The sequence below is a fragment of the Meles meles genome, chromosome 1, assembly GCF_922984935.1.
Source record: "Meles meles chromosome 1, mMelMel3.1 paternal haplotype, whole genome shotgun sequence".
NCBI lineage: Eukaryota > Metazoa > Chordata > Mammalia > Carnivora > Mustelidae > Meles > Meles meles.
This window is the reverse complement of record NC_060066.1, coordinates 110,799,929-110,817,510: the sequence shown is the minus strand read 5'-3', so window position 1 is coordinate 110,817,510 and position 17,582 is coordinate 110,799,929. Positions and strand designations below refer to the sequence as shown.

General features: G+C 39.2%; 1 protein-coding gene across 3 annotated transcripts in view; it reads right to left on the bottom strand.

The window, feature by feature from the left end:
- Window positions 1–17,582, bottom strand: part of RNF115 (ring finger protein 115) — a 70,708-nt gene that overhangs the window by 51,784 nt on the left and 1,342 nt on the right. The window contains exon 2 of one of the 3 annotated variants that reach the window (XM_046008677.1): window positions 12,191–12,270. The exons of the other annotated variants lie outside the window; for them this stretch is intronic. The gene's annotated coding sequence lies outside the window, so the exon portion shown is untranslated. The remainder of the gene's footprint in view (window positions 1–12,190; window positions 12,271–17,582) is intronic. 3 annotated transcript variants of the gene reach the window in all.

Sequence of the window (17,582 nt, the reverse complement as noted above, 5' to 3'; positions counted from 1 at the left end):
CTGAGATCATGACCTGAGCCGAAGGCAGAGGCTTAACCCACTGAGCCACCCAGGCGCCCCACAATTGATATTTTTTTAATGTCTGTCTCCATTCAGTAAGCTTAATATTTCATAACAGCAGGGTGCAGATCTGTTTTGTTTACCAGTATATGCCTAGGACAGATAGGTGCTCGATTATTTACTGACTATATGAACATGAAATTACTTGCCATATACTTCACAAATCAGAGTCAAAGTACCAGAATCTAATATAATCAGAAAATACATAGAGTGGAAGTAAAGAAATAAAAGAGCTAAAAACTTTTTAAGATTTTATTTATTTGACAGAGAGAGAGCATAAGCAGGGGGAGAGGCAGAGGGAGAAGCAGACTCCCTGCTGAGCAATGAGCCTGACATGGGGCTCAAACCCAGGAAACTAGGGTCATGACCTGAGGTGAAGGCAGATGCTTAACCGACTGAGCCACCCACATGCCCCAAAGAGCTGAAAACTTAAGAAGTTATGGCTGGATCATAAGATAGTAGAGCTTGAGAGGTTTCAGAGGACGAACTGTTCTGGATGATCATAAAGTCCAAGATACAGCAATGGGCGTAGGTGGCTAAAATGGAGTAGGGATGAAGACCTTTGGAGTTAAAAGGTCATTTACAGGGGCACCTGGGTGGCTCAGTGGGTTAAGGCCTCTGCCTTCGGCTCAGGTCATGATCCCAGGGTCCTGGGATCGAGCTCCGCACCGGGCTCTCTGCTCAGCGGGGAGCCTGCTTCCCGCTTCTCTCTCTCTGCCTGCCTCTCTACCTACTTGTGATCTCTGTCTGTCAAATAATAACATCTTTTAAAAAAAAAAAAAAAAAAAAGGTCATTTACAGGGGCGCCTGGGTGGCTCAGTGGGTTGAGGCCTCTGCCTTCAGCTCAGGTCATGGTCCCAGGGTCCTGGGATCAAGCCCCGCGTCAGGCTCTCTGCTCTGCGGAGAGCCTGCTTCCTCCTCTCTCTCTACTGTCTCCCTGCCTACTTGTGATTTCTGGATCGAGTCCCACATCAGGCTCCCAGCTCCAAGGGGAGTCTGCTTCTCTCTCTGACCTTCTCCCTCTCATGTTCTCTCTCACTCTCTCAAATAAAAAAAAAATAAAAAAATAAAAAGGTCATTTACACTGATACTGAACTTCCAAAATGATGTTAAGAGGTATGGTGGAGAAAAAATAATTTCAAAAGCAGATATCACAATTGGGAAGACAAAAAAAGACTCTGAAAAAAGAAGCATGTTGATTTAGAGTAGATAATCATCATCATGATCCCAGGCACAGTTCTAGGAACCAGGCTGTCAGCCACAAACAGCTCTTTCAACAGAACAGGATACTTCAGAGGTATAAACCAAATTGCAGAAGTACTATGGAGTCCTTCCTATCCCTCGGTACTCCCTCCACAATCAAACCTTCCTAAATAATTCTATTTTGATTATAGGGAAGATAACCAAAATTCTTTCCAAATGCTTTGTAAATTATCCTTGATAAAAGCAGCTAATTATAAAACATAGATCTCTCAGTTGTGGATTATCTCTCCTGCAATCAACATTACAGAACATACAGAGAACTTTTTCAAATTAGTAAGCTCATCATTCTCTAATTATCAAAGTAAAAAGGAAAATGTCCGCTTGTTTCTTACATACTTCAATAGCCTGATGTTAGAACAAAGGTCTGTTCTTAGAAAATTATCTCACTTCCATTCTCTTGGAGGACTGAAAATCCCAAAATAACATTCTGAAGTTGCTATAGTTCCAGTTTCTAGATTTTCTTTTTAAAGGCTTGATAGCACTTGACTTAATACTGCCATTTTTCTTCTCAATTCACACTAGTCACTACTCTTCCTGACTTCCAGCTACATAGAGGGCGCCACTCCTTCACTCAAAAGACTCAAAAATTGTAACAACTGTTTCAAACTATCTGGAGACATCATATGGACTTAGGGTAGAGATGAATGAAATACGACTGGCTTAAATTCATAATTATTAAAGCTGGGTTCATGTGGGCTTCTTATACTAGTCTATTTTTGATGTTTAAAGCCTTTCATGATAAAGTTTTTTGTTTTAAGTTATATCAGCCTTCGTCTTCCTCACATATTCTTTTCATTACACCACACTGATTAAAAATAACTTTGCTTTTAGAGAAAGTCATAGAAACTATAATTTCCTGAGGACAGGACGAAAAAGTTTATGGTGAGGCCCAATAAGGTCTTGGGAAATTCCAGCAGCCATTCAGCCCCCTCCCTCTCTCATAAAGGAGCATTATCCTGATAAACACACAATCCAAGGTCTGAAACCTTCAATCTTACAGACTCAGAAATCTAAGTTAGCAGACCAAGAGAAGATCTGTCTTAAAAAAAAAAAAAGATTCACATAGGGGTGCTTGGGTGGTTCAATGGATTAAGTCTCTGCCTTCTGCTCATGACCTCAGGGTCCTGGGACAGAGCCCTCAACGGGGCTCTCTGCTTAGTGGGAAGCCTGCTCCCCCCCCCCCCGTCCCCCCCCCCCCCCCCGCCTGCCTCTCTGCCTACTTGTGATCTGTCAAATAAACAAATAAAATCTTAAAAAAGAAAGAAAAAGATTCACATAAAAACCAAATTCAGAGGCCATGTATATAAAACCCCAAATGCCAATTTACTTTACAACAGCCTAAGATAACCATCCCCACCATGAGTATAAACCAGATCCTCAAAAATCAAGGACCTGGGTTTCCTCTTCCCCTCCGCAGTACCAGATGAGGATGATGTTTGCCTCTGACTTTTTTTTCTACTCTTTCCCTGTTGACCAACATTCCCACACCTTCTTCTAAGAGACATACTGTTTCTCCTGACAAAATATAATAAAATTACTTGGCTATTTTTTTTTAAAGATTTCATTTATTTATTTGAAAGACAGAGATCACAAGTAGGCAGAGAGGCAGGCAGAGAGAGAGGAAGGGAAGCAGGCTCCCCGCTGAGCAGAGAGCCCGATGCGGGGCTCGATCCCAGGACCCTGGGATCATGACCCAAGCCCAAGGCAGAGGCTTAACCCACTGAGCCACCCAGGCGCCCCTTGGCTATGTTTCCTTAGTTACAAACACAGTTTAGTTTCACCCTATACTGAGATTACAACCAGACTGGATTTTAAGTGCTTATCTCAAGTCACTTCTAAAGATGGCTACTTTACATTTTAATTTTCGTAATTTTTTTCCAGGGGTGATGTTAACCTTAATTGGGGAATAGGTAAATGTGTAAAAGGATCAAACAGGGGATGCCTTGGTGGCTCAGTTGGTTAAGCATCTGCCTTCAGCTCAGGTCATGATCCCAGGCTCTTGGGATCCAGTCCTGCATTGGGATCCTTGCTCAGCAGGAGCCTGCTTCTCCCTCTGCCTGCCACTCCCCCTGCTTTGTGCTCTCTCTCACTCTCTCTCTGTCAAATAAACATATAAATGATCTTTTAAAGAAAGGGGGGGGCTCAAACAGGAACCAAACATAGTCTTTCTTTGCCTCTATACTCCTCCCACATCCAAGTCCTGGCTTTAGAATCATTCATCCTGACATATATATATACACACATACATATATATATACACACACACACACACACACATATATATATATAAACACACACACACACACATACACACATACAGATATTCAGATACAAAGTTTTGAATTTTAAGCATAAGGTGCTTGTGTTAGAAGAGAGGAGGAGGGGCAAACCAAGGATAATGATAAGCACCCACATATGTCTGGCACTATGGAAATCTCTCTTCTCTGCTTCAACATTAACACATCAAATCACCACACTAACTACCCCCCTCAACCAAAATACTGCCAACATACAGTCTACACAGTCACAAAGTCTTATCAAAAAAATTCATTAGGTCATTTCTATCATTTAATCTGTAGAAGAGAAGTATAACAAATCCGGGTTAATTACCCAGAATCATTGGAAATTGGAACCTTATTGTTTGTACCAAACTAAGTTGCTTCCCCTAGGGTCTAAAAGTTTATTGTATAAAACTCTAGTGAAGATACCAGTGGTAGGTACACTTGAATGAACTGCTTCAGTTGTTCCACTGCCTATTCCATCTAAAAATACCCATAACCAGAAATATTTTTCACCATTAATCATCTGAATCAGGAACAACTCCTTAAGTACAGCTTAGCCCTGATTCTTACCCACTTAGAAGAACAGCGCCAAGAGTACACTTGTAATACTGAAGAGAAAGGGAAACAGTGGTTTTAACGCATTATTTTCTTTTCCTTCTTATAATTCAAGATTAATTATTAAAACATGTGAGTTTTTAGAAGGACAATGAGCTATAAGCCAAGACTTATTTATACTGAGTTCCATTCTGAATTGTGCATACTCTTGAACTTTATGCAAACTTGTATCAATATTTACTCAGAACATGAAATAGACTAGAAATTATTTCCTAATTCCCACAGCTTTGCTTTTCTTTATGTTCACTATCAGCATCTAAGTAGTTTTTTAAATCTAAAACAGAAGATTATTTACTCAAAGATACAAATGCAGTACGAAGGGGCATCTGCACCCCAATGTTTATAGCAGCAATGTCCACAATAGCCAAATTACAGAAAGAGCCCAGATGTCCATAGACAGATGAATAGATAAAAATGTGGTGTATTTATACAATGACATACTACTCAGCCACCAAAAAAAATTGAAATCTTGCCATTTCTCAATGATGTGGATAGAAGTAGAGGGTATTAATGGTAAGTGAAATAAGTCAATCAGAGAAAGACAATTGTATGATTTCACTCATATGTGGAATTTTTTTTTTTAAGATTTTATCTATTTACCTGACAGAGAGAAAGATCACAAGTAGGCAGAGAGGCAGGCAGAGAGAGAGGGGAAAGCAGGCTCCCCGCCAAGCAGAGAGCCCAAATCAGGTCTCCATCACAGGACCCTGAGATCATGACCCAAGCCAAAGGCAGAGGCCCAAACCAGTGAGCCATCCAGGTGTCCCTTATATGTGGAATTTAAGAAACAAAACAGAGGACCGTAGGAGAAGGGAGGGAAAAATAAAATGAGACAAAATCAGAGGTGACAAACCTTTACAGACTCTTAAACATAGGACACAAACTGGGGGTTGCTGGAGGGGAGGTGCGTGGGGGGATGGGGTAACTGGGTGATGGGCATTAAGAAGGGCACGTGATGTAATAAGCATTGGGTATTATATAAGACTGATGAATCACTGAACTCTACCTCTGAAACTAATTATATGTTATATGTTAATTAATTTAATTTAAATTTAAAAAGAAAACAGAAGCCTATTTTCTGTCTTGTCGGACAGTCAAAAACTAAGATCACAATATTTACTCATATCCTCTTGTTCATAGTCTCTTTGAGTATCATCGGGCAGAATTGTTCAGAAATTCCTAATTGGAAGGACTAGGAACACACTGTTTGAAACACATCACAGCTCTTACACCAGAACCCACCACACCCTGAATTTCATGCCAGCTCACAGCCGTAGGTCAAAGACACTACTTTTTTCTAGAGACCTTTTCCATAAATCCCCTGATTATTTCTTTTCAAACCAAGATACACTTCCTCCCTTTTCAAAAGCATCAAGTATACCTCAAAACAAAGACAAAAGAACTCGAGTTCTGTCTCCAGTTCCAGCATTACCTTTGCGGTCTTTGTGAAGACCTATTTCTCCATCTGTAAAACTAGAGCACAAATGCTGTCTCCCCCAACTCTCCTTCAGAAAAACAAGAAAGTCTTACTCTTTCATATGGCCAACTACTCATTCAAAAAGATGAAAGTTTCCAGTTTAAGCATTTTGAACTCCAAAAAATCTTAAGTGATTGTTCCCTTGACTATTAACCAGAAAGAAAACCAATTCACAAAAAAAAAAAAGAAAGAAAAGAAAACATCAGGCTACAGTTTTAGTGTTATACAAGGAAACCTATACAATTTAAATACTTTTTGAAGAGCTGTGATTCAGTACCAGGTCAACAAAACTGCTCCCATTTATGGTCTCATTCCCTAAGAATAGTAACATATACAACCTTCATAATTTTGTTCCTCCATTCCAGGCCATGACTGAACACCAACAATATCAGGGACTCCAAACAGGAGTGTATAATCAATCACCCTTCTTCAGCACATTGTGTAACAAGGCAGAAAATCACGTCACACACGACAAAACGTTACTTGATACAAGCTTGATCAGATGAACAAGAAGCCAAATTTTCTAAGAAAAAAAACAAACTAAACTACAAAAATTACCAGAGAAAAAGTTAACTTCATACAACACAATATAGCCAGAACAGATTTAGTTATAATGTTCTGTGCTTGCTGCCACTGAAGGCAACAGGAAGGAGAACAACCCAGTGGCAAAAATATAAAATGGTACATGATCCAAAAAGTTTGCCTTCAGCTCTGATGCATCCCACTGGTTTGGAGGAAAATTTTTATCTTCTTGCATTCAGCTTAGGCTGACAGAATCTTCTTACATAAACTGACAACATTCATTCTCCCAGAAAACATATTTGAAGCTCTCCATTCCAAACACTGAAGGAAAGGAAAGCATGCTTGGTAGGGAAAGAAAAATAACTCGGGAGGGGCGCCTGGATGGCTCAGTGGGTTAAGCCTCTGCCTCCGGCTCAGGTCATGATCTTAGGGTCCTAGGATCGAGTCCCACATCTGGCTCTCTGCTCAGCGGGGAGCCTGCTTCCTCCTCTCTCTGCCTGCCTCTCTGCCTACTTGTGATTTCTGTCTGTGTGTGTCAAATGAATAAAAATATTAAAAAAAAAAAAAGAACTTGGAACTAGAAGTCACTGAAATCATATACAAAATATATGTTTTAATGAAATCACACTTATGGAAATAAAGGCCCATGTAACAAACTTTTCTGAATATCCTCATCTCAGGTACTTAGCCTTGAAAGAAGAACTGAGCAATGTTTCAGAAGAGCCTAAGTGGTTAAAAGTAGTGAATGTGAACTTTAATCAAAACTGGACTGGAAGCACAGAGAAACAAACCAACTGTGTGATATTTGGCAAGTCACACTTCATTAATGAAATAGGGCCTGGAACATAAAGTTTTCAATAAATTGTAGATTCTAATAAACTCCTGTAAGCAATTTTGTAGAGCATTTCTTAAACCATGTTTCACAGGATATTAAATCAGTGGTCTGTTAAGAAAAAGAAAAAACAAATCTGGAAAAGGTTGAATTAAACATTATTAAGTATGTTGATGGCACTTGGGTGGCTCGGTCATTGGGCATCTGCCTTCAGCTCAAGCCCCACATCAGGCACCCTGCTCAGCAGAAAGCCTCCTTCTCCCTCTCCCACTCCCTCTGCTTGTGTTCCCTCTATAGCTATGTCTCTCTCTGTCAAATAAATAAATAAAATCTTTGAAAAAAAAAAAAGTATGTTGCTTTACTGAATGATTTTTCAGAACCATTAATATGCCATTCGGTATGGTAAAAGGGGAAATGGAAGAATGGAGACAAGATTTAGTATGTCGCATTCTACCATGATTCTGAATTCATAGTTAAGTCTCCTGACACAAAGTTTTGAGAAACACTGATTTAGACTGATCTCCAGATTTTTAGATTCCATAAAGCAATTCAATTTTAAAGTTTTTATTTATTTAAGTAATCTCTGCACCCAACATAAGGCTCAAACTCATGACCCAAGATCTAGAGTCACATGCTCTATCGACTGAGCCAGCCAGGCACCCCAAAGCAGTTCAATTTTAAAATTTAAAAATTAAGGACACACACAAGACTGTCAACTTTTCTATTTTACCAAGTAAAAACATTTTTTAAAAAAAATCATCAGCTACTATCACCATCATTTCATTTTAAAAGTATCAGTTTAGGGACACCTGGGTGCCTCAGTCGATTAATTATCTGCCTTGGCTCAGGTCATGATCCCAGGGTCCTGAGTCCTGCCTCAGGCTCCCTCTGCCTGCCACTCCCCCTCCTTGCATACTCTCTCTGGCTCTCGTGCTCTCTTTCTGACAAATAAATAAATAAAATCTTAAAAAAAAAAAAAGTTATCAGTTTAAAATCCAAAAGATAGGAATAAAGGCCTTTAGATTACATTACGTTAAGAAAAACCTTTTAAATAAAATAATTTAGCACCATCCTCCTTTCTACCATGTGCCCACAAGAGCAATCTCTGAACCTCTGATGTATACCTCTTCATCTAAATACAATAGTACAGACATTCCATCAATGAGGTAAGAGAACTTTACAAATATGATCTAGTTCACTTTCAGGAACTCTCAGGTCAGTAGAGATCACATACAAACTGGTTGACAAAGGCAGTCATTCAGCTTTACAAAGTAAGAAAATAATGAATTAACTGAAGAACTTTAAAAAATAAAAGAAACAAAGATTTCATAAGAATAGCCCTGAAAGGGGCACCTGGATGGCTCAGTGGGTTAAAGCCTCTGCCTTCGGCTCAGGTCATGATCCCAGGGTCCTGGGGCTCTCTGCTCAGCGGGAGCCTGCTTCCTCTGCTCTCTCTGCCTGCCTCTCTGCCTACTTGTGATCTCTGTCTGTCAAAAAAATAAATAAAATCTTTTAAAAAATAAAGAAAGAAAGAATAGCCCTGAAAAAGAAATTATCCCAGGCCAAATTTATCTGTCAAAGAATCCCAAGTCTTCAAAAATTGAGGTTTTATTTTATTCAATCAACATTACCAGCAATAAGAGTATACTGTTTTGTTTCATTTAACAAAGGAAAATCTCAGCATTGCTTTATATTACAATGTCCTCAATCCTAACATTTTCAAGATTGTTCATTATCATAAAACAAGATAATATATTTTATAACTTACAATGGAGAATCATTTCAGAAGTAAAATCTATATCCCAGTAAGAATAATTCAGTGGGGGAAGCGGGGGGGGGGGGGGGGGGGAGAATTCAGTGGGTATCACATGATCTATGTGGAAAACCACAGAACAAAATTCCTTCATACAAAATCCAAAAATACACAAAAGCTCAAATCACTAACCAACAGAGAGGAATAAACACAACTACCTCATTTTACAGACAAGGAAAACTAAGGCCCTTGAAAGATTCATTAACAGGGCATCTGGGTGGCTCAGTCGGTCTGCCTTCAGTTCAGGTCCTGATTCCAGGGTACTGCCCACTCAGAAGGGAGTCTGCTTGTCTCTCTGCCTCTCCCCCGCTCATGCTCCGCTGTATAAGTGTGCGTGCACTCTTTGTCTCACATAAATAAATCATAAATTTTAAAAGCCAATCAGCTGCTCATATGGAGGACAGGTAACTGGGAAGCTCTTCTACTTATAAACTGGCAGATACACAAACAAAGCTACATTCAAAAAACAAGGGCTCAACTCTGTCTGGCCCCTACCTAATGATAAGTGGTTCACTGGACTCCTGCTTTGAGCCAAACTTTTATTCAGTGGTCTACAGGTCTGTGCTTTGTTTTAGGGTGTTTTATAAACACTAGTACCCCCATGATTTTCAACATGTATAAAACCAGAAAGTGGTATGAAGAAAAGGCCCCCAATTACAATTCCTTCACTCAACAAATGCTTATTGAATGAATACTATGCACCAAGCACTGTTCTAACCACTGATGAATATGGAAATGGCAATAATAAGAGTGGTAAGGAAATAAGAAATTTAAAGGTATACAGGAGGAACTGTCTAAAAGAAAAGTAAACCAAATCTAAAGGACAAACTCTAAATCTTGCAACATGTGGTTTAATTATTGCACTAAGATAGGAAATAATAAGTAAGAGAAAAGAAGAGTAAACATAAAATGGTAAAATGTTTTCCTGTATGACTAGAGGCATTCTTAATGAAGAAAATACAATCATCTAGGGGACATTTTGGGTATCTTTTGAAGTGTTTTGGCTGTCACAGCAATTTAAAAATTTATTGTCCATTTAATGGACAGAGGGAGGAACACACAGGAAACTGCAGCACAAATAAATGTTTCTGTTCTCAAACTTCATAGGGATAGTTAAGTAGATTTAAAAAACACCTTTTTCAAAGCCTCAGTCCTACCTTCGTTTTATATATAAACACCAAGTCTTTCTGCATAATTTTAGTCTGCACTAAATGTCCAGAAAAACAACTCTGAGTAAAAAAAGAGAAAATTATACTTTATTTGTACCTTTTCCAAGAATTGTTCACCATTCTGATGGTTTGCTTTTCATGCCATTAAAGTTGCAATGTCAGTCTACTCAGGTAGCTGTTATGTAAATGTTTGGTGCCAGTATCTACCACATTATACATATCTTCTGTTATGGACAACTGAGTATTTACAGAAATGTGTAACATTTTGTCATAAATAATTTTCTTTTTATTTATTCTTTATCTTACAACTAATTTTTTTTAACTGTATGTGCAGGAAAGTTGTGCTATGTGAATTTCATTAAAAGGAGCATTTCAAAATATTTATTATAAAATGAGGGCACTGGGTCTAATAGGTCTGAGAACCACAAGGCCAGAAGATCAGAATCACCGTACGATACCTGCAGGTCTCAGTTAATCCAGAAAAAGGCATTAAAGGGCATGTAACTATGGGATTTTTCTCTTTATTTTGACAATATATATTCTAAGCATGGCCAAAAGTAGCCATAATGAAACCTCTACTGGAAGATAGTTCTCTGGATTTAAAGTCTGTTCAAATTTAAACAATATCAAAGACAATGACAAAGAGGTAAACAAAGAATACCTTATCTATAAGAACTTCTCTGTGACACTTGCTGAAATTGTCAAGGAGAGAGATTACCTACCTTAACAGATTTTCAAGGAAAACAAAACTAAATGGCCTATTTGGGAAAAGAGGCTGGACAAGCAATTTAACATACAAGAAATGCTCAGCTAAAAATCATGAGAACCAACTCACTCCTGTTTGATACACATGCACCTTGACGCTTGTAAGGAATTTTGACTTGCTAACAATTGAACTTAAAAGAAGAATTAAAGAAAAAAATCTTTCAGAATCTAACCTAAACTTCTGGAAGAAAAACTACCTAAAATGTTTCTACTATGGCAAAGACCCTATTTCCCCACCAAGGAAAGTATTTGCTTGTTCCTATACTACCTTTCAATCCAAGACTACATAGCTCCATTTCTCTGAATGCTCATTCAGGCTTCCAGTAACACCTCAATATTATTTTACAATAGTATATACTAAGGTAAACAGAGAGGGTCAGGTGACTCAGCTCTGATGACCAGTATCAGAACATGGACTGATCATTCAATTCACCCTCTCAGTCAAGAGTTTAAAGTAACTAAAAGTTTGGGGTGCCTGGGTAGCTCAGTGGGTTAAGCCTCTGCCTTCAGCTCAGTTCATGATCTCAGGGTCCAGGGACTGAGCCCCTCATCGCACTCTCTGCTCAGTGGGGAGCCAGCCCCCCCCAACCCGCCACCCTCCATCACCTGCCTCTCTGCCTACTTGTGATCCCAGTCAAATAAATAAATACAATCGTTAGGAAAAAAAAAAAAGAGAAAAGAAACTAAAAGTTTAAACACAAAATCTCCTGAGTTCATGAAACTTCTAAGAGAGCTATAAGAGAAAGAGAGAAAGTAAAACCTGATTAATGCTAAGATGAACTACAAAGAAACTAAAAGTTAGGCTTACTGTCTGCTTTTTGACTTGTTTTCAAACTGGAATTTCCAGATGTCTTCTTAAGTTACAAGCAGTGCTACTACCTCAATTAATTCCCAACTGACAAAAAATTTGGATACTTTTCTTTTAGAAGTTGCCCTATAATGTGTAACCTGAGAGGAGTGATCCAATTCCTCTGGTCTCAGTAACCACAAGGAGAGAAAGTGACCCTAACAGATACAGCTCTAATAGAATAGCAGCCACTAACTACTGTTCTAAATAATCCCTCCCATCAGGGCTTTGGCTAAAATTATATGGTCTCAATTATCTTACTGAAAATTCTCATCAGTATCCCAAAATTAGAAATCAAAGCCACATCAGAACAAAACCTTACACACCACAGATACAAGAGAACAATCTCTTTATCCTTCTATACCAGGGTTCTTCAACCTCAAGTCTCTTAACATTTTGGGCCCAATAATTCTTTGTTGTGGGGGTTTATCCGGTGCATTGTAGCATGTTAGCAGCATCCCTGGCCTCTATCCACAAGATGACAGGAACAACTCTCCCTCCCACTCCCTGCAATCCTGACAATAAAAAATGACTACAGACATTACCAAAGGTTCTCCTGAGGAGAACACTGCTTCCAGTTGAGAACCGCTGTTTTAAGCTATCTCCTTTATTGTTCATTATTAGGCTGTGAAGAGATGAAAAAAAAAGTCAGCATTCACAGCCTTATTCTTAGACCCCTTCTAATTTGACTATAGAGAATTAGAAGCAATCCACATCTTCATTCCTTTTCTAATAAGGCGGATGTCTGAAAGACCTTAAATTTCCTCCCTGAATGTATGTAAAGGTCATAAAAAGCCAAGTAAGCATAAAGAAACACGAAATGTTAGCATTCGACTGGTACTTCCCAAAAAGTACAAGGGATTTTATCTGGAGTGAGTTTAAGATTTTTGTTCTTCCTCATACTAAAAAAAAAAATCCCACAGATTTCCCCAGTACATACATGTCTACATATCAGAATTTCAAGGCCAGAACTAGCCTTCTACTTAGAAGAACACGTATTTCTTACTTCTAGATCCTGGCAGGGAATATATTTACTAACACTGTATATTCAAACTTCACATGAGGGGCGCCTGGGTGGCTCAGTGGGTTAAGCCACTGTCTTCGGCTCAGGTCATGATCTCAGGGTCCTGGGATCAAGTCCCACATCGGGCTCTCTGCCCAGCGGAGAGCCTGCTTCCCTTCCTCTCTCGTGATTTCTCTCTGTCAAATAAATAAAATCTTAAAAAAAAAAAAAAAAAACTTCACATGATAGTACCTATATTTTGTACCACTGGAACCATTTTGATAAAGATCTCACGACACTACAGCCACTACTTTTAAATATAACTCATCACATCGTTCAAGCACAGTACCAGATAGATGTTAGAAAATTAAGCAGACTTTTTAGCTGGTGAACCACCAACAGGAGAATGTAAGATATCTTAATAATTCAAACCTCTCTAGCCCAGCTCAAAACACTAAATTCCGGGGCGCCTGGGTGGCTCAGTGGTTTAAGCCGCTGCCTTCGGCTCAGGTCATGATCTCAGGGTCCTGGGATCGAGTCCCGCATCAGGCTCTCTGTTCAGCAGCGAGCCTGCTTCCCTCTCTCTCTCTCTCTGCCTGCCTCTCTGTCTACTTGTGATCTCTCTCTGTCAAATAAATAAATAAAATCTTAAAAAAAAAAAAAAAAACAACTAAATTCCTACCCCAAGTTCAATAACATTACTAATATTACTTGGATACTGCTCTGTGACCTTTCAACGAATCATGCAACTTGAAAAGCAAGGTCAGTGAGCTTAGAGTTTTAAGAATCACAAAGTCTTTAGAAATGTACTTAAATTTTTTTTTTAATTAAAAATGAAATTTACTTTTTAGCTTCTCTTACTATGGGGTGCTTTGAAAGTTTTCCTGTATTTGGGGCACCTGGGTGACTCAGCTCATTAAGCGTCTGACTCCTGGTTTTGGCTCAACTCATGATCTCAGAGATCCAGCCCTACCTCAGGCTCTTCACTGAGATTCTCTGCCTCTCCCTCTGCCCCTCCACCCATTCACAAGTGTGTTCTCTCTCTCTCTCTCTCTCTCTCTCTCTCAAATAAAATCTTTTTTTTTTAAAAAGTTTTCCTGTAGTAAAGTCATTATAAGCACAGCACAATGATAGTCATTTGTATAGCACCTGGTAAAGAACCAACGTAGATAACATTACTTATTATAAGGATGACATTTTATTAGATCAAAGGTGATATAAAAGGAGATGTGTGAGAGAGAGAGAAGCCTGTTAGTTCCTTCAGGCAGAGTCTCAAAGGTGAGTAATACCTTGACAGCCCTTAATTAGACTGGTCTCTTGTCTGGATTTGGATACTATGATCTCCATAAAACACTTTAAAAATCACCCTAATCCATCAATACCAAAAATAGTTTACTCTGCATATGATTAATCTCACCCATTTAATGAACACTCTACCAGATGCAATCTCTGGCCTTGATTTAAAAGGGGGGCAGTGTAGCATAGGGATGTAATGACTGACACCTTTACATTGCATGACACAGCCTTCTATGGTACTACTCGGTCATCCCCCAATGTAGCATAGCATCTCCATCAGTCTTGGCTTCACATTGTCTCTCAAGAGAGGACAGTAAGGTGAGGTAGAAGCTTCTGCTATGTTTTTTGTTTGTTTGTTTTGTTTTAAAGATTTTTATTTATTTGACACAGAGAGACACAGCATGAGAGGGAACACAAGCAGGAGGAGTGGGAGAGGGAGAAGCAAGCTTCCCGCGGAGCAGAGAGCCCGATGTGGGGCTCCATCTCAGGACCCTGGGACCATGACCTGAGCCGAAGGCAGACACTTAACAACTGAGCCACCTAGGCACCCCTTCTGCTGTGTTTAGAAAATAATTTTAAGTTACCTAAAAATACACAAGGCCGTTTACCCAACATATATAAACTTGAAACCCTAAGGGTTTTTTAAAGCATATAACCAAATTCTCTTATTTTAAAACCCAAATTTTACTAAAATTATTTTCACTGTAAATAGGAAAACACTTTTCAACAAGAGAAAGAAATTCCTAAATCAATAGCCACTTCTAGAATAGAGATTTTTTTTTTTTTTTAGATTATTTATTTATTTGAGAGACAGAGAACTCAGGGGAAGCAGGGAGAGGGAGAAGCAGACTCCCCACTGAGCAGGGAGCCTGACAAAGGGCTCAATCCCAGGACCCCAAGATATGGCCTGAGCTGAAGGCAGATGCTTAACCAACTGAGCCACCCAGGCACCCCAACAGATTCTTTTTTGATATCTAATGATAACAGTACCACTGAATATATTTTCATTCTAAAATTATCTTGATTTCTCCTCATTTCTTTGTATCTTTTTTCTAAATGAATCTTTTGTTCTCTTATCTGGGAGGATCCAAACTGAAGACACACAAAGTTAAAATGGATAGATCAGGATTAGCAGTAAGACTTGTTAATTCACCAAATTCATTCAACTGAATTTGACAGAAGTTATAACCAAAATTATTTCTTTTAATACAGACACTAAAGTTAGTTGGGCCTGCGAATTTTTCATAGTAGTAGGATTGACAAGAAAAACAATAACCAAAACCTTAAGGGGAGTTTCAGGGCTGAACCACTGGGTAAGCTGTTGCTATTACCTGCACACACTTGCGAATGTATCAAGAAGTGCTATACCCTAGAAACTGGGGAAGGGAGAAGAAATTAGAGAAATTAGAGTTCCAAAACCCTGCAACTTAATCCTACTGAACACCATTATGATTCTACAGAGGCCTAAACTGGCAAGAGATAGCTCTAAAGCAAGCAGTCCTTCCCATTGACTGGGTCAAGAAAGCCACTTGGAGGGGCACCTGGGTGGCTCAGTGGGCTGACCCTCTGCCTTCGGCTCGGGTCATGATCTCAGGGTCCTGGGAAGGAAACCCACATCTGGGCTCTCTGCTTGGCAGGGAGCCTGCTTCCCCCTCTCTCTCTGCCTGCCTGCCTACCTGCGATCTCTCTGTCAAATAAATAAATAAATAAATAAATCTTTAAAAAAAAAGAAGAAAGAAAGAAAGCCACTTGGCAATATAGCTCATTAAAAGCTGAGAGTAAAACTCAATACTCCACCTCTGGTGTTCAGAGAGGATAGCACTCAGGAATGACTGACTGTTCTTGTGATCCAACTAGCATAAGACTAAGCACCCTTTTGAGATGCAAATTATAGCAACACAAAGACAAACTATATTCCAGATAACCTGGGTCGGAAAAAGACATTTTCCCATCACATTCATCCAGTTTAAGGCACACCTACTATATGCTGAGTACTTAAAATGAAGGAAATCTCAAGTTCAAATACAAAATTACTTTCATAAAACTCTTCTGTGTTTTCCTATATGTATGAAAATCATATTACTGACTTACCAGTACTGGGTTGGTTTTTCAGTAGCAGAGTCAGATTTAAACTGAGCCAGATACTTATCTGATCTGATCACTCTTACAACCAACATGTTCAAGGTGACAGCTTAGGCTTAAGGATCTAGAAACAACCATGAAACAAGATAAAACTTGTCTCATGTGTGAATCAAACTATAACCCTTACTTCACTGCACCTTTTCCTAGAAATGCATGACAACAATGATTTATTAAATGTTTCTTCCTTCTTACTCAATTTACTCTTTTCTACAGTCTGTGCTATTATCACTCTGAATTCTACCTATTCTTCAAAACTCAATTTAAATCCTATCTCAACTGTCACTTCCCTGATTTCACATCACCAATGCTACCCTATCCCCCCTCACTGAATTCTAAACCACATACTATCAATCCTCATTCACCTGTGTTGTTACTTTTTCCATGTTTGTCTTGTCTTTCCAATAAAATTTTGAGGTCCTAAAGGGCAGGAACCACACATTCCTTGGTGCTGTCTCCAGGACATCCAGCTGAGAACTTTGTATGTATGCAGGTAGTATTCAATTTACACATCAGGCATTACGGATAATAAATGAGACAAAAAGGTCAAGAACTTCTCTGGGCATCAAACTAAGGCTTATAAAAACACCTACCAAGTCTTTCAAACTATCCCTTTTCAAGAGCACGAAGTGGGGACTTGAGATGTTAAGAAGAGAAGATATATTAAGTTGTGGGGAGTTAGACCATTTTCTTACTCTTAAAGGCAAACAGTGAACAGCACATAAAGATCAGAAGACAGCAGTGTTCAACAGGGCATCGCATTTAGCATGTCAGTGGTCACACACATACTGGCTGAATTCCCAGACTCCCTTTCTGTGGTTAGAGAGTTCTGGAGGCTCTGGTGTCCGCTGGCAAAAAAAACAAAACAAAAAACAAAAAACAAAAATCAAGGCACCTACTCTTCCTAGCACTGAAATATAGCAAAAAGCGCACACACGCACTCAGAGTGGATTCCGCAAGCGAAAGTAAAACAACGCATTGATGAAACTATGACTCTGAGGGTGTAGGGCAAACAGAGGAAAGAAAATGCTATAAAAGCCTGAAAAAAAACAGAACTTTTGGGTGAAAAGGCTATTAAAATGCTCGTGAGACACTTAATCTCTTTAGACTCCATTTGTGTTTCTAAGGAGCAAGACACTGCTGCAGACACCTTCAGGAGGATTTCTCATGGACTGTATCTGAGACAGCAAATCACAGAGGTGAGTTGTTACGTAGCCACCTTGTCTTAAGGCAGAACCTGGATTATTCCCAAGGAAAAGAACAATTATAGCTAATTCTAAAGACGGTTGGCCAAGGGTGGACTGAACATTCACCCTTGTCGGTCTCCCTGCAGTAGCTTATAATCCAACCCAAAAGAGCTGGGTTTGGAGTGTTCTAGCCAGCAAGCTTGCTGCAGAAGCACATTCTTCACAACGGTAGCACCACCTCTCCAGGGGCAAACAGACAACCTGGCAGAAACTGGTAAAAATCAATTTAATAGCAAAGGATCCGGTCCCCAG